Source organism: Haemorhous mexicanus, chromosome 3, assembly GCF_027477595.1.
Source record: "Haemorhous mexicanus isolate bHaeMex1 chromosome 3, bHaeMex1.pri, whole genome shotgun sequence".
Classification (NCBI taxonomy): domain Eukaryota; kingdom Metazoa; phylum Chordata; class Aves; order Passeriformes; family Fringillidae; genus Haemorhous; species Haemorhous mexicanus.
The window spans coordinates 6,532,647-6,551,545 of record NC_082343.1 but is presented as its reverse complement, the minus strand read 5'-3'; the positions used below and the strand labels follow the sequence as shown (position 1 = coordinate 6,551,545).

The window sequence follows — 18,899 nt, the reverse complement described above, 5'->3', positions numbered from 1 at the left end:
CTGAGACTATTGGTGTCAGCAACTAGCAAATCAGTCTCCTACCAGGAATCCAACTCCCCAGACCCAAAATTTCCAGTAACACGCTGTTTTTCATCCTCATTTTCCAGATGTGCTCAGGGAAGTTCCTCTCCAAACTCCCTGCGCCATGGAATTGCTGACACATCGCTTTCAAAAATGTCTCCTGCAGTTCCTGAGCAGTGGAGGCATGCAGCACTGTGCTTGCTTGCTGACCTTGTACAAACCATGTCTCCTTTGCATGGAGCACTGAATGGATCCATGGAGAGGGGAGTGTAAGGCTCAGCTCAGTGAAATGCACCAAACAAGACTATTTTGCTCTGTTGTCCCATCAGGTGCCAATCTAGGGAAAGGCAAGAAAGCCAAGACTGAGCATGTGGAGCCTCATTATGTTAATGTGCAAAAAGCTTCCCAAGCAACGAGCAGGGAAGGAAAATGACACAGAGGGACTGGACAGACCTGTTCTTTGTCTACACTCACACAGGGGCATCCCTGATACCTGAGCCCATGAAATGGCTGGGTCACTGTAAGAGAACCTAGTTCTTTGCCAGCAGTTCTCCAGTTACAAAATTAAACAGGTTTTGTTGGATTTGCAAGCTATTTGAAAACCTCTGTCTCAGTTGGCTCCAAATTTATGTTGTGAAAAAGGTAAAACAACAGTGAGTACTTTGCCTTCGAGGCACTTAAGCCAGAAGTGCCTGGTAATGGTATGTACCAACTCCAGTGATGCCACGCAAGGTCATAAGGGTATAAAAAAAGTGGCATTTGAAGAGATAATTGTATGACAGTCTTAAGTAAAATGACTTTTTTATGTGACATTTTTGCCTGTGAGGCAGTAGGGTACAAATCCAAAGCAACTTAAGTAAATCAAGCCAGTTGTTCCTACTTCACCTTTCTTCCAGCAAGAGTGAAAACCTGGACAGGGCTCTGTCTTCCTCAGACAACCAGGTCAGGCTTGCAGGAGAGCTGGTGTCCTCTTAGCACATGTGATGTCAATGCAAAAAATGGCACACTGGAGTGTACAAGACCTTCCTTGGGTTCTACAGGAACTCCTACTCCACACATATAATGTTAAAATTAATTTGGCAAGTGAAAGATTGCTTTCAAACAAAACTGTGTGTTTTTCCCTTTGGCTGGTTTTACAAAGTTCTGTTCCTCTCCATGTCAGGCCCATCTCTTCAAGACTGCTGCTTATCCTGGTGCTGCAGTTGCTGCATGCAGTGCTCCCCAGCACCATCATAAATCCCTTCAGTTAGACAGGTATATATGCAGGCAAAGCAGATTACTGCAGTAGGCACTTTATTCAGCACGTTTATCAAATACCATTAAACCACATTAAATTTATCTCAATTTTTGAATTCCATGTTATTTCTGTGTACTATTCAATATTAAATTGTGGAGCAAGGGGGGAAATTTTTTTCAGTGTTGCCTAAACCTGTGTGCAGAATTCACTTGATCAGTACTCTCCATATTCAAATACTATGGCTAAGTATCTTTTACATTCCTTATCGTTGTCCCTTTTTAAATTCATATTGCTATTCTGAGTTGTCCACAGTTCTGTTTTACCTTGAAAGCTGTCTCCAAAAACACCCTGGTAATTTGGAAACTGTTAATTTTGTCTCATCTTGGCACCTTCCAGAACTAGGGCCAGGAGCTGGACTCAGTGATCCTGATGGGTCCTTTCAACTTAGTATATTCTATGATTCTGTGAGAAACTTGCTTCATTTATAAGCTGTTATTTCCTAGCTTTCTACCAGAGCCTGATGTGCAGCAACTGTTGGGGTTTTTGATTGTTTTTTTTTCTTCTGGCTTTAACAGTACCAAATTCAAAGTATTATGTTCTTGGAACACAGTTTCCATCTCTCCTGCTAATGCACTAGTGAGCATGCAAGCTATCTTGTGCCAATGCTGTACATATTGAATGTAGAGCAGCAAATGCAATAAAGCAAGAGCAAAAGTAATAAAGGCTTATTTGCTATTAAAATAATTTACTGATGACACAATGCACTAAAGCATATATAGACTTCCCTGCTAAGAGGATAAAATTTTGTACATTCACCTGCAGCTAAAGTTGGATAAGGTCTTCAGAAGTGAGCTGGCAGATGCCATCTGCATCAATTTATCCAAACCACATTTGTTTGAGATAGTTTTGGGCAGAACCATAATTCACACGGGTACTCTCCACTTTCAAAATGCCTTAACCTTACTTCCAAATCCATCTATTGTTTCAGCATCACCTAGGGACTGATCTTTGTTTAATTAACTGTTTCTTTACTGACACCAGAACAGCCAGAGCTTCCAGCCACAAGCCAGCACTTAACCATCAGTGACTTTTCTTTTTCAAAGCATGAAATTACTCCATACCTGAGGAGTTTTCATCTTCAAAACTAGCCCAGAGTGATTCCATTAGAGAGAAAAAGCTCATGGACTGAATTCAGAATTTTACTTTCTTTTTTTTCCTTTGCAAATGAATTTAATTTTGGGGTGGTGGATAAGAGTCCCACCCTTGTGATGAAATTAGAGCACTTTCAAACACTCCTAAGGTGCAGCCATGACACAGGTATTAAATTCTGGACACAATTGCTTCAGAAGTCTTTTCTTTTGGTAAACATGGATGTTTGATTTAATAGTTCTTTCATCAAATCATAGCCTGCTTCTCTCAAAAAAACTAGAGAAAAGCAGAATGTGAATCTCAGTAAAAGGATGGCAAAGCAGATGCTCAAAAGAAGCACCACCTTGTTTCTCAGCACAGGACATCAAGTAAGATACTCACAGCATGGTAGTCTCTTAAGTGATGCCTGAGGAACATTTCTCCCCTGGGGGAAAACCAAGACACTTCAAGTGGGTGTTAAATAAACATTCTCTGGATTTCTGATGGTCTAAGGCAAAGGCAAACAAATACATATTTTGGCAACCAAGCAAATGTCCATCATGCATGGACATCATAAATGCCCTGTGCCTGAAACTGCAGGTCAGGACTGCAGATGTCAATTTCCCAACTTCAACTGCTTTTCACAGCCCCTTTCTGTTTTCTTAGGATGAAAATCTAATGGAGTCACAGTATAAAACCCTTCAAGATTAACAACATGAGCTGAAAACATCTTTTTGATATCTGAAGCTGGACCTTCTAAGCTTAGCAAGAACACTCATAAATAAGTTATAAAAATAGAAGGATCTTAATAGGGCTAATTAAATAATCTGACTTGTTCAAGCTGGTTGATAGTGTTCATATAGGCTGATACTCTGTCCTGAACAGCCCTCTTAAGTCATCAAAAACAGGGAGCAGATCATAGCCAAGTGCTAGCACACACTTCTGTCCCCTTGCTGAGCTTAAGGAATGTCTATCTATAGACAGAGCTGTGGAAGGTCTAATTGTTCAACTCGAGGGGCTGCACCATGTTCTTTAATCACTAACTGTGGGAACATCATTTACAAAAGGATGAAATTATGCACATTATGCATAATTTAATGTCACTAATTTATGCAAAATATTTAAAAATTTATTTAGCTCAGACCTGCACATCCAATTTATGTAATACTGCTTTCCCCCTGTGGCCTTAGTCCCTGATAAATGCCTGCTAGAAAACTGGCTTTCCACATGAAAACAGATGTTTTTTGTGGATGTGGGGATCAGTTTTGTTTCTTTTGTAATTAGGAACAAAAAATAATTTTACTGCAAACCTTTCCATTTTTAATGGGATATAAATTCAACTGGTTGATAATTTTAAATGAATACCCTCAGACACAGCAGGTGCTGGTATGATAAAACATGTCCCCACAAACTCTGCATTCCCATCTCACCTCACAATAATGCTTTCCAGGGTTTTAACCTGAAGCCTTGCTTTTATTGCAAGGATTGCAAAAAGGTAATGAAATCTGTTTTCACCACTCTAAGATCAAAACCAGGGACTTACAAATTTTGAGATGCACACAAGATGTTGTATTTACATAATGCAGGCATGGCTTAGAAGCAGCATCTTTCAGGCTACATTACACACAGAAGCCACAGCAAATCTAAGCTTTTGTCCACCTCTGAGCCTGCTGTATTAACAAAATTTCCTAAATGACGAGACCAAGCATCAGCAGCTTCAACAGGCAGTCCAAGAAGGCCTCCTTACCTTACATATCCTCCCCAGCTACTGGTTTGTGTGTGTAAAGTGGACTTAATTTGGCTTCTTTAAGTGTTGTTTTTCCATGGATTCAATGAGGGAGTACAAAAGTAACCATTTTTAAAAAGGTAAACCCTTCTACCAAGGAATGCTGACAAAGCAGAGGATTTAAGAAATGATGTTTTAACTGTTATTCCAGAATTACATCCCAAATATAAGCCTGTGTAAACCCTATGCATCTCCTGATCATGTGTATAATGTGCTCACCCTCTGTTTAAGCCACATTTAATGGACAAGAGTTATTTGCATTGCACTCCTCCTCAAACTGTTTTCATTTTCTGCACAGTTTGAGCATGGATAGGTACAGAATCTGTGGTATTTTGTTTGTTTACCTGGTTTCAGTAATCTTCTCAAGCAACATTAAGACACTTATTTCCAAAGCCTGGTGGAATAAATTACTGCCCACAAGGAACATGAGCTCATTAAAAGAAAGAAAGCCATATAAAGGGAAATGCTAACCCAGTGAGTAAATACAATTTTATGGCATTAGCTGATAACAGAGAACCTCTGCCTAATGTCTTCAAAGCAATTATTTTACCTTATGAACTCTTTAATGGCATGTAACCTACTTCATCCTCTAAAAACCTTTTCATTTCTCCCTGATACAGAAATGACATACAGCATGCTAAAATAAAAATTAAGAAAAACGCCACAGTACTGCCAGGTCTTGGAAGTCTTTCTGGTTGCTGAAATTCAGCACTTTGCAGCCAAATGAAGCAGTCAGGAGAATATCACTGGGGGAGCTACATTGCTGACCTCATGCAATTTCCTTGGATAAAGGAAAAAAAGGCAGTGATGGAACTGCAGGTAAGACCTCACCAGCTCAGCCACAGCTGTGTCAGACAGACCCTCACCTCTCCCAGTTATGCACCTTGTGCTTTTGATTACAGGAAATTTTGTAAGTACCTTTAAGGGTCAAAAATGTTGAGCACCAGCAGGACAACCACCATCTCTAGGCTCTTCTTTCTTTTTTGATTTTCTTTGTTAATTAAATAAAGCTCGTTGAGAGCATTTGTTCAGTAAACAGGACTGTTATGCATGTAAAAACCTCTTCACTGCTAATTGCACTTGTTGACACATAGTGGAATAGTGCTGAACCTTCCCTAAATAGTTTGCACTTAAATCCAGGGCAGGCACATCACAAAATATTTTCCCTGGAAATCTCCATTATTCCCTGAACTTACAGATACATGACATTAAGGGTAGGGGGAACAAGATTACCATATATTCCTAAGAAGTTGCTCTTACCACTGTTGCTTTCCTATGTTCCATATACGAGTTTAAGAAAGTCCAAATAAACAAGATCAATTAAAGAGAATGTTGGAGGAGAAGTGCAACACCACAAAATCACATTTCTACTACTGAGAATTGAATTATGCTAAAAAAAAAAAAAACAACAACTACTTTGTTTATCATACCTTATCTGTCTCAGGAAATGCTCAGGTCTTTCATTGTCTGCTGGCCTAGGGAGAGACCTGCACTGATCAGTGTTCTTTGGGTACAGAGAGAGGCATTAAAAGGGGTCAAATACACCTGAACAGAACTAATAGGGACTGGTTTTGTCAAAAAAAAAAAAAAAATTGTCCTAAAATTCTGTGTTTTGTCAGAAACATTTTGTCCCAGACTCTGAAATCTATTACTATCCTACACCATTCTTGAAAAAAACAAAAAAAAACCCAAACAAACAGCTTATCTTTCAAGCATGGAAAATTTGATGTAGTGCCAAGCTTTACCTATAAATAAGTTTTAAAGGTTTTGTTTATATGACTTCATCCCCAATGCTATGATGAGCACATGTTTATTGAGGACCTCCCTGTGTTTTTCAATACATGTTCTGCACAGAAGGAAATGGCCATTTGTCCACTACAGTTCCCACCCATTTTTCCTTCCCATTTTCCCTGTGTTGTCAACTGACTTCTTTAACACTTATATCATTTTAGTCATAAAATACCAGAAGTGCAAAAAGAGGTTTCTTGAAAATTTTTTTAGGGTCTTAGAGATGGGAGAGGGAAAGGACATTATACTAGGATGCTAATTAGATTAAAAAGGGTGCTGTTGTATACTGCAGGGAGATTTTCCTAATTTCAGTGAAAGGAATAAAAAAACCAAACTTCCACAAACTCAGCTATTTGGACAAAAGGACCTATGGAGCTGCTCATGCAAGAAACACATCTTGTTCCCAAAGCAACCACACCACTTTGGGAAGGGAGGGGAAGAGAGTGTCTCTCTTTGATATGGATTTGAAGGTGATATCCTGTGTCCCATGAAGGAGCACCCTGCTGGTACAGTCAGTATAAATTGGATTGTCTTAATAACCAGTTTTAAACTCAATGCTGGTATTGCTGCAAAACTAGGGAGCAAAGCAACCCAGTCTCGGGGACTTCAAATAAACCCCCAAACAAATCAAAAAAACAACCAACCCTGCAAAATCCTCAGAAAGCACCTATCAAAGTGATTTCAATCCAGTGATCCGGTACACAGTCAAAGGATGTAAGCTCTTCTAATCCCACTCTTTGAGCTCCTCCAGGCTCCAGCTCCCGTTGCCATGGCCCGGCTGACACCTCCTGCAAAGGACAGGAGCCCCACAGCCCAGCAGTGCCTCCTGCACGGCCTGACAGCTGCTGGCTGTGCTTTTACACACTGCAAAAACTGCTTGGGAGGTGAGGAGCATCAGCAGCACCCATTCCAGTCCAGGAGGTTTTATTACAATGAGTTCAGCTCCAGGCAGGCTGCTGTCATCAGCATATTTCTGACAGGTATTTTATTTTTCCTCCACAGAATACCTAGCACTACTGAAAGCACCCACTGCTACATTAGATACCTGCTGGTTTATTTAGATAAAATAAATAAAAAATTAAAATTACCTACTGTTCTCCTTTGTGCTAGTAAAGACTAACTTTATCCTTCAGTATAATCCCGTCAAATCAATTAAAACGCATTCAGTGGGTTGAAAGGATACTAGTGAAGTGTTAACAAAAACCTGGTTGGGATTATGCAAAATTTCTGCAGCAACTGACTAACTTCTGTGGCAATACTTTCAGGAAAAGAAAAGAAATCTAGCTCTTCAAAATGTTTCTTACTCTGTTTTGCTCAGCAGCTCTAGGAAGTTATTAGGTCAAATCCCCACAACACTGACCTCTTTCTGAGGTTTGCAAGTCAATATGTGAGTGATGAGTGAAGTCTCCCCTAGCTGTTCATGGAAATCTCTACAGTACTGCTATAAACTGGTGCTTAAGTATAGTAAATAGGAAAATGTCTTAAAACATGTCTGGGTATGCTTGGGTGCATCACTGTCAGCACGGGAACCCATCTAGGACATGCCTGTGCCTTCCCCGGGAATGAAGCAGAATTCCTGAGGATAGGGAAATGAACCATGCTAGGTGTCAATGGGGGCTTGGAAGCCTGCCAAGGCATGTGTTCCCATGTCTCACAACCAGCTAAAATGCCACTATGGAGGTGAAAAAACAATTTTTCCCCTGCTGAGAAGGAGCTCCAGCAGGTGCTTTTACCTGTGCTAGGTCTAGTCAGCAGACTAGACTTCCTTTGCAAAAAAACTCTATTGGGATAAACTTTCATCTGTCAAACAAGCCAGGGATCATGTTTTCTAGTGGTTTTGCATTTGTAAGAAGCTGCCTCTGACATCTCCCCCCAGGGCTTGATCATACAACGAAGGAAAAGCAGAGAATTTTAAAGACACTGGCAAGCGTTTGGTCTTTCAAAATGTCATCGCTAATCTCCACATCATCCAGCCTGCTCAGTAATCAAGATAGAGGAACTGTACAAGTGCAAATTAGTGTCACTTATGTCCTGAAAACAAGTAAGAAAGAGGATGTGGAATAAGTATGCCCAAAAGCAACATCAAATTTATTCTCCATGATCAGATGAGAGATTTACTGAAGTTTACTTCACCTTGCACAGAAAAAAACCCCAAACAAACATGAAGATATCTCTATGACATTTACCATCTGGCTGAGCAGGTTAGAGCTGTAATAAAAGAAAGCTGTACAGGCTCAATAGCAGTGAGAACAGGGAGGCAAGGAGTGGTCCTGAGCTCCAAACACTTCCAAGATTGAAGACCTGTCTTCTGCAAGATTATTTATTTTTTTCTTTTGGGTCCGTTAACAGAAAAATTAACAGGAGCACCAGGGTTATTTTAGGACATTATGCATCCCAACGACCTGATATGAGTGAACAGAACAGATTTATGGGGGGTCACCTGATCAGGTGCAGGAGAGACATCTAAAAGCAGCTCCGTTATCAATCCCAGGATGCCACATGACAGCCTGAAACATCTCTCTTTCCAAGGAGGGCAGCAGCACTGTGAGCCCACGGATGAGCAACTTCAGCACAGGTCTAGAGAGCACATGAAAAACTGCCAATGTTTCCCTGAAGCACTGAAGCACAACAGGGAAGCAGCCAGTTCCTACGTGGGCACTAGGAAGTTGTCCAAGACCTTTCAACTCTTATTCTTCTGGGAGCTGACCCAGATTTGACTATTACTCTAAGGGTAAAAAACCACTCACTGCTTAACACCTGAGGTATACGATTTTATGCTGATGGTGCAGGCTCCTTTAACACTGCAAAGTTCTGGGGGTATTTGTTGTTAAATGAATGGTTTTGCAGGAGTAATCATTGTAACTGCCTAGAAAAAAACCCAATATTTCCTATATGGGGAAAAGCAACAGTGTTAATTGCAGGTATTTCATACTAGAAGAAAACTAGCAGGAAAAGAAAAACGAACACCAATTTGGCCCACTCCTTCAACCATAGAGATTAACTTACAAATTCCAACTTTATTTTAAAAAACTGAAAATATTCTGTGTCCAGAACAGACTTTTTAAAAAATGTGCTTTGTAAGGTCTTTTTTGTAACATTCTTCCTTTACTAATGATTTTTAAATGTTCTTCTAATCAGCTTGAAAGGGACCAGTAATTTTTGGCTCAGCTGTAGCAGCAGTAGAAGGAATCAGCACAACATGCCAGACGAATGTGAAATGTACTAAGCAGATATGAAGCCAGCTACACAATGCTGAAATCCATGCAAGTCCACATGAGATTGTCTAACACTGCAAAATTTGTGATATTTACCCGGCCATTCAGGAACACTCTTTACATGACACTTACCCTGATGTCTCAAAACCATGTTACATACATGCTACAGTGCAAATGGGAACATTAGTGCTCTACATCTATTCTCCACTGTCTTTTAAAGCATAATGTATAATAATAAATTTTCTACATAATATAATTAATAAATATAATGATAATTATATATTCTATTAATAAATATAGCTATAAATTTTATGTAAATTTCCTTTTTAAATTACATTTCATTAATCTTTGTCCTTTAAAATAAAGGTACAAGCATATGGTCAGATATTTTTCTGTATACAGCATCATCATTCTTATGATAAAATTAATAGGTCTTCCAAGCAATTTTTGCTAAGCAGCCAAAAGTAAAGAGTGAGCAAATTACAATACTAACACTAATTTATTAAAGTCATTTCAAATGCCTTCAGCCTCCCTTTTCTTTGTTTGCAGCATTAGAGGACCATTTGATAAAGCAAAACTGCAGATGTTCAGCCCTTTGTTTACTAAGGTAGCTGCGGCTGAAAACGGAATGGAAGTGACAGCACCAGGGCTACCTCGCCTTGCCAGCAGCAACGCTGTGCTGGAGCAGTTGCTGCTGGAGGAAATGAAACTGTACAAACTCTGAGGGATGACATTACTGGGGAGCTCTGCAATTCAGACTGGCAAGGAGGCAGGAGTGGGAGCTTTGGAGAGCTGCCACCACCTCCCTTCCATGAACCACGGTGTCCCTTTCCCACTATCCTGTTTTCTGGGCTGTACAATTTGTTTTCTCAGACCTGCCACCCATGAGGAGACTTGGACACGTTACACCAAGTCAGTCATACTGGCCACTCCTGGTACAAGCCAAGCCTGACACATTTATACCTTTGTCAGCACCAATTCTGCTGCTTTTTAAGGAGGTGACAAAACTGCTGTGCAGCAAGCAGAGGTTCATCACAGCTAAGTGAACATCCTATGGGTTCACAAGACAAATAAAAACTCTCAATTTTTATTTGCAGGTTGCTCTGCAAAATCCTCTTGTTGCAGACACATCTATTTCACAGCATATTTCTATTTTTTTAACGTTCCGAAAGCAGGTGCTTATGAAGGCAAGAGCTACAATGCTTGGTCCTCAGGATTGCACTTTAAATAACAAAAGCTAAAAGGTTCTGATTGATCAAAGCTTTTTTTTTTTTTTAAATCAGATCAACTGTTTCACGCTGTTGAAAATAAGAGAACAAATCCAGGCAATATTTTCTATTTCCCACTCCTACTCTTAGAAACAAGTGTGACATTTATAACCACAGTGTAAAAAGCTCATTAATAGTCTACACTGACCTATTAATAAGGGTTATTGGCTTAACACAATGGGAGACATTCTCGTGGAAAACAGGCAAGGAAAGGAGAGAAAAGCTCAAGATAAGCCACCTCTCCACAAACAGGCTCAAAGGATGAGATCATTAAACGACAGTGTTAAAAGCCTCCAACATTTTTCACCTCCTCTCTGCTCATTTCAAAACTAGCTTAAAACCACAGAATAAAAGCCCAGTGAACACCCCAGTACATTTTAAAAGGCAATTCTCTCTCAAAGGGCTGATAGCAGGCAGGGAGTGGGAGAAAGGTTTATTTTAGTTGAGCTAATCTGACAGACTGGCACCTACTCAGAGGTGTTGGAAGACGTCTGGCGCATCCACACACCCACCAGGAGCAGCACTAAATTCTTAAAGAAGACAGAGCTGCCTATGCATTAACTTCCCTTTTTAAGTGCTTCTCCCAAGAATCTTTGTTCTTTCTTTTCAAAGAAATCATTTAAAGCATGCTCCCAATAAATGTGCTCTGGGGGGGAGACACTTCCAACACTCGACCTTGGGGTTTGCCAAAACTAGCAAATGCTCAAGGCACCCTGCCCATGGAAGCACCAAAAATGGTGAGAAATCACCTTCCTGCCAGATGAAGCAGAGTCCATATTCACTCCCCATATAGCCTTTTAAAGCCATCTTTTAGCTTAAATCATTGTGGTTTGATTGGGCTTTTTTCCTACCATAAACTTATAGAAAACAATCCTAGTTCCCCTCAGCTTATGTTTTTCTAGGCTGAAGCCAAGCTCTTCCAGGTCACTGGTAAAATGCTGGCTGATCCTTCCACCATTATCCTAATTACCCTTCCTTGACCTGTGGCTGTTTAAACTCATCTTCCTAAGTACAGAGAGGACACCTTCTTTCTCTACTGCTCCCAAATGGTGATGTTGAGCTTGTAGAAGGAATTCATATCATCCATCCTTAAGCACACAACATTCTCCTGAAACCAATTAATGGCAGAAGAAAGCACTTCTTCTCACTTAATAATCCAGTCCTCCCCCGCCTTGCCAGTGTCTCTCAGCTTTGGAGTTGGCAAATTTATTTAGCAAGCTTTTAATTCTTCTGTAAAGGCTGCTAATGAAAATATTAAATAAAGCACGATTTGATCTTTGAGGAGCTCCAGCAGTACCTTCGCACAAACTTGCAGCGATAAAAAGGTTATCAAGAATGACAGCACTGAAAGACTCCAGTCTTTAGAGGCATCTTAACCACCTCAAAAGCCCTTCTTGCAGGAGACAGGATTACCATGATGCAATCAAATTATGTCCAATTATCTCAAGTATTTCGAGCATTTGTGCCAGCCACCCACCCCAAAGAAAAACAAAAACTGAAATAACACTGTTTGACATGCACAGATGCAGCAAGCCCAGCGACCACTTTTACTCAAATTAACGCAGAAGGAAGGTCATTGTCACCATCTCCTGGTTCCCCCCAAGATGTCCCTCTCATCCACATGAAGTTGCTTTCATCACAAAACAGCTTGCAAAGCACAGATCCCCTATGATACTGCAATTAGCTAATTTCATATACTGATATCTCTTATACAGTGAACAGCATTTTAATTAATTCTTTAAATATATATTCCTCCAATAGGTTGAACCTTAATTAAAATTAGAAGTGCCTGATAGCATCTTCTTATCTGGTTACAGACCCATTTTTTTTAAATTTGTGGTGATGATATCGCAACCACATTAAAGGAATACATATTGAATTTTATGTTCTTTCAGTTCAGCATAACACTAAGAAAATTAATTCAATCTGCATTTACACTCACAGAATCTGTCTCCTGCTTCAGAAATAAATATTTTTGCTTTGTTTCAAACACAAGTTTTACAAAACTGTTTTAAACTTTGCCCTGGGCACGCCTCTGCCCACCAGAGATCTGCTGATGCTTAATCTCATATTTCATTAGTTATTGCTTAATTAGAAACCCATTTGAAAGAAGTTGAATAAAAATGGACCATTTAATTATTGTGAGACATGAAAGAGGCAGAAAGTTCTTTGTAATCCAAGCTGCTCCTCAGCAAGTTTTTATCGTGTTTATCACAGACATCATACGTGACTTCACCGTCTATCTCTCTCTCAGCTCTGCATCTCCTGATGCAGCTCTTCAGTCAGCACATCTGCCACTACTCCTACATTCATCTTCACACAGCTCCCCTGGCATGGGGGAGCACCACAATCCTGTGGCTGGGAGACACCTTCTAGCAGCCCAGGATCACCACCACTAAACGCTTCCCAGGCCCCACCCTGTGCTTTATCACACTTTAAACTGAAAGACCAGCACAGCAACCAGGGGAAAAACTCCAGCAATATTGTTCAGCTGCGAGAAGCACATAACTAAACAGGGGGTATTTTCAAACCTAGCAGGGTTTATCACGGCTCTAAAACAAGCAGGGCTTCTTTGGTACTAGCACTGCCCGTAAATATTGATTAAAAAACTAAAAAAGTTTATCTGGAGTCCCTCTAAACTGCAGCCTTTTCTCTTTATAGCCAACCAATTAACAAAACCAGCAAGTTTATAATGCAAGGACAGAATGACCAACTTAGTATCTATTACATGCACAACTAAACACCCAATTGTATGAGTATTTCCCCCTGTTCAGGAAGCATTTACACACGAACGCCAAATCACATTCTGTTTTCAGGCTTGGGCATCCAAGTACAATTTCAGCTTCCCAATATAAACAAAATGTGCTCAAAACCTTCAATTTATCTGAGAAGCATTCACAAACTTCAGACTGAAACCACTATTTGAAATGCTTATTCGTGAATTGTAAATTGAATTGTTACTGCTCTCTGTTATGCAAATAGCCAAATTCTAGCATTGTAACAGAAGCAATGAGCTTGTTATCCTGTCAGTCCTGCAAGCAGACAACTTCTTAGAACATCATTTCCAAAACTGCCTGCGTGCTTCCCTAACTGTACTAGTTTTGATACTAACAAAGGATTTACCACCAACTTAAATGAGATGCAAGTCACCCAACAATGAGCCCTTCTGAAAAGCCGACCATTATCTTTAACTTGGAATGCAAACAATATCCTCATACTTATCAAAAATTCCTGTAAAAGCATGTATGTTAACAAACATGAGATATCCAGTGGAACTGAGAAACAGAAAAGTAAGATAGCCCGTATCAGGACTCTTGTTACATAAGCATCACACGATGCATTCCATCAATGCAACCATGAGCTTTGGTTGGGTGTTCAACAACTAGTTTTAGTTAGATACATTATACCGCTAAACAGTTGTATGTGAAAAATAAGAGTACGTGCAACTGCCTTAGATTGAGATCATATATATCCTGACAGTCATCCTTTATGGAAAAATTATGCATATGGTGCGTGTGGGTGGACTGAAACCACAACGGGATGAGCGTTACCTCGTTGCATATCCGTAAGGCAGGCCAGGCTGAAGGGCTCAAAGGAGCCAGGGTGCCTGTCAGATCCATCAGCACATAAATCAGAGTATTGGTATCAGCAACCTGAGTCACGTGCATCCCATTAAATCCTGACACGTTACCTCATCCCTGCAGCACTCAAGAAAGCCTTGCCAGACAGACGCTGCCTCCCACCCGCTCCCACTCAGGTAACGCCTTGCAGGTGGGCAGGTGACACGAGGACAGGCTGTGCCAGGGCACACCAAACCACACCAAATGGCACACCCCACCATGCCATGCCATGCCATCCAGCACATCACACCACAATGACCAGCTGGGACACAGGATCCCCACCTCCTGCAGGCCTGAGAGCAACAAACACCCAGTCAGGGATTTGCTCCGTGGAAGATGCAGCCCCAGAGACAGGATAGATGTGCCTTCCACAGCAGACAATGTGATGACAGACATCCCACACCACCAGGGAAAAGGGTGCAGTTCTAATCCCTCTGTCACTACAGCACGGAGCCTCCTGGCCTGGCTGGAGTGCAAGGAATCAATCCAGGAACAGTGCTGGAAGCAAAGAGGATTGTGAAAGCAGGAACAATCTGGGCCCCCAGTCCATGCTATTTGATTCCAGAGCAGTTAGCATCCTGCTTGCTTATATTCCTTTTTGAAAATCCTTTTCTTTGCCTCATTTAAACTGACTTCATTTTACAAAGAAAAGCTCAATTTTAATGTATTTCTTTACTCCTTCCCACAGCATTATGCTACTTTCTTTACAACTTGTGTTAGAGAGCAGCTTCCCATATCCGTGCATTTTTTTTGTTCAGGACAGACATTTCAAACACATCTCATTGTTGAATGGAAATAGGGAAGAGCAATGCTCTAGTGCCTTTGGATAGGAAAACACTGACAGTGTTGGCGTGCTGCAGCTAAAAACAATATACTGATGAAGCATCAAGGGGTGTTTCTATCAGCAGACAGGAGCAGGGAGCAGAAATAAGGCTCAGACAGAAAGAACGGCATTGATTTGGAACTTGAAGAGCCACCTCTGTTTCCTCTCATTTTTCACAGCTATAAATTAGATATTCATCTCCATAACTGATTTGGGGGGCTGTTTTAAAAGCTGCTAACAGGGTCTGCACAGCTTGCAGGCTAACACATGTTATGCATGAATAAAGAGTCACCACCATCATTAAGCCCACAGCATAACTAGAAGTACCATATAAATACTGTTGCAAAAAAAATGGTATTTGAATATATTTTTCTTTCTGAAATATCAACACACGCAGAGCTAGCCTTCAATCTAAATGAAACCAAGGGAGTGCTTCCTCATAAAATGCATTGATACTGCTTGAGTGAAAAGCTTGCTGCTGATGGGTTTTATGTGCATCTAAGCTGAGCCAAGTGAGCTCAAGACAATCTAAGAATTCTACCATTTACCATGCTGCAGTAAAATAAGGCTTTTTCCTTCTTCCTAATTATATTCTCAGACTGCAAAACAGACTTATCTATTCCCACTCCCTTAAAAAGGACAATGCTGTTGTAATATTTAGTAATGTATTTTCAAATGATAAAAAAAAGCAACCAATGAAAAGGAACAGCAAACACACAATAAGAGGCTACTGACCATGCTTCCACAAACACTTGAGCCAAGTGTACATACACACCAGCATAAATCAAACAGGCACAATCCAATTTAAATACAAGTCCTGCAAGGCTTTTTCATTAATGTATGGTTTATGCTTTTGTCATCTTTTGACTAATTTTATTACATAATACTGAGAGATTTAGTACATTACATTACAGCTCGGTTAGTCATAACAGAATTGAAAAAGTTAATTTTGTTTCTCTGTTTCAGAAGCTAGAGAGTATATTATGTCATGCTGGTTTTCAATCAGTACATTTTACTGAAATTCCTCTTTTGTTTCCTCTTCCTTTTTCACATTAATAAATGCACCTCCCATGTGCTATTGCTGTTTTAAAAGGCACACCAAAGAATGCTTTCATCCTTGTACATGCTGCCTCTCAAAAAAAGCAGATCTTTAAATTTCTTCTCTATTTTGCTCCATCCCATTTTTCAGGGTCTCTGGTCAAGCAGTAATAGCTCAGCAGTTCAGCACTGACCTCACAGAAGAAAAGATAAAGGGCCACGCTGCCTTCATATTTCCCTTACTTGAAACAGCAGAAGTAATTCCACTTAAATTGGGGAGATACATTTACAGCCCATTTTTGAAGATGGGAACATAATTCTGGTGGGCTTTTACTAGCTTTTTGTCTTTTTTTATTGTCTTCCTTAAACAGCTGCTACGGAACACCATCAGAGGCAGGATGATGCTCTGCCCTGAGATGGCTGTGCTTGGGAATGAATCACCACAGACAGAGCAGCACTACAAGGAATAAACCCACAGCTGAACATTATGTGTGCACTAATCTCCATTTCCCTGTTGAAATGGGTTTCTTCTTAGTTTTATTCTCAAGTATTTCATTCAAATTTCTTACTTCCTCAGTACGAATACACAAGAGGACCCAGCCAGAGTACAGAAAATTGTCCACAGCAAAGGCTCCTGTGCCTACATCACCAAACTAGTATTGCTTAGAAATTTCAACCTACTGTCCCAGCTGTTAATGAAAAAACAGGTTTTGGCCCAGAAAACTGTGTAATGCACAGAAGAACAGAAAAAATTGAATGACAGGAAGATGTGACACTCTATCAAATGCAAGAAAACACTGACCATTCCACAAGCAGACAAACAGAATCTCTGTGCAGTCCACAGGAAGACAACCATCATTACAGTGTGCTGCACATACAACATGACACAGGTCAAAAACACATTTTAAAAAAATGCAAGTCATGTTACTGATAAAAACACCTTCCACAACACACAGCTGATAATATACCTATTAATAGGGACTTTCTAGCCTTTTTATTTGCAACTCATTTTAAAAGGACTGCTCAGGGAGTGCTGCTGGTTCCAGACTAATTACTTCCAGATTGTGTCGGATTTTCCCACACACAGAAACAAGTGGCATGCTGAATTTGGTCATGTTAAGGCGTTTCCATCAGCTGCTTCATAACCACTTGGAGAAACTCATCTGGATGCAATTATGACTTTACTGCAAAGTTTTTGTTGTTTTGGGTATTTTTTTAAACACCGGACCACAAAAATCATGTTCCTCATTCAATTCCCATTGAAGTAAATAGGATGGTTTCAATAGACTTTAATGACTTCTGGATGATGTTTCATAAAAAGATGAAAAATAAATCTCTTCATCTACTAGAGAGTGAGGTTAATCTCTTACTCTTAAAGCTTGCACATCAAAGAACTCCAGCGTTGCAGAGGATGGCTGCATACTAAGTCCAATAGATGGCTATATCAGTCATAGTTTGAAATGAAGAATACCTACATAAAACAGCTCCAAAACTAAGGACTTGGATTCAAAAATACCAAGCTCTCGTCAATGAAGTAGTACATTATCAATTCAAAGAGATCATTCTTAAGTTAGAAAAAATACAAAGCCACTAATTTAATTCATACATTTTCTTTTCATTTCTCTACAACTAACATATAGAAAACCTCACCTGAGTAGGGTGTACTTTTATACCTTTGTCACAGAGCATAGTAAGACATATCTACACATACTTTCTCTCAGGTGACATAGTTGAGGGCAAAAACCATCTAAACACCACTAGGATGGGGGAATACTTTAAACCCTTTTCCAAGATGAGAGTTACAGCTACCACACAGATTTTCAGCACAGTCCTCCTCAGGAGACACTACTCCCAAGAAGCACTTGGAAAGAAAATACTTGTTTGCCTGAAAGCCTTTTACAGAAACCTCAGTTCCAAACACAGACTCAGGAGGTGCCACACATGGTGGAGGTGTCTTTGCAGCAGCCAGCTCCAGTCAGCTCATGAACAGAAACCACAGCGTATGCAACAGCCACATGTGCATTTTAAATAATAATTTACTCAAATATCTACAACCAACAAAGTGAGAAAGTGGTGGGTCACTGAGGGTCTCAATAATCTGCAGAATTCACAGCTTTGCTTTTGCCCTGAAGCATTTGAAGCTGCTTCTGTTTTCCTGTATAGCCATGATTATAGGAAAGCAGCTGCCTTCCTGGACGATAGAAAGCGTGCTGGAATAAAGAGGCAGGGGATGAGACCTTGTTCTGCCTTCTAAGAAGTTTCTTGGCCACTATTCTTCCTCCTTGTCACATACTCAGTCTCTGAAGTAAACACACATTTCACCTATAATACAATGAATCACTTATGATGAAATATATAATGACACTGCATTCTACCTTTGGTTAAAAATGTGCTGGCAATGTTGATTTTAACTTTACGTTTAAAATAAAGACTAAGTGCAAACAAATATTCTTAGCAAAGAAGTTTTTCTTTGAAGGTTGAAAAAAACATCAAGTGAGAGAAGGTCCTTAGGAGCCTTTTATTAAAACTAGATCTGCCCACTTCTCTCATTAGCAATGGACCCGTTCCCAGCGTATTCTCATGCTGAAATACAAACTAGTGGCATTCTTCTCTGATGTGTGAGCAATGATCCCATTGTTTCCCTCCAAATATGACATTTAATGTTTAGCATATACTGAAGAATCCTATACATAATTGCTCACTATTATGTATAAATAATAGTTTTGTATAAATAATAGATTTGTTTAAATCAGGCCATACCTGGCAGTGACTGAAAGTGACCAGATTATGGAAAATTAAACAATGGTTTCATTCCTTGGCAATAATTATCTTTCTTTTCAGTCTAAAAACTTGGAGATTGGTACCTGAAACTTCTTCTCTCTACCAGTTCTTCCAACTCTGTGAAAAATTAAAAGCATTTCTGCATGCTGTAAACTCCAGCTAGAGCCTAAAAACAGACATGTAACAGCAGAAGA

The 18,899-nt window shown here is 40.0% G+C and overlaps 1 protein-coding gene across 3 annotated transcripts in view; it reads right to left on the bottom strand.

The window, feature by feature from the left end:
• MACROD2 (mono-ADP ribosylhydrolase 2) overlaps window positions 1-18,899 on the bottom strand; it is an 851,353-nt gene that overhangs the window by 752,342 nt on the left and 80,112 nt on the right. The gene's annotated exons all lie outside the window — the stretch shown is intronic.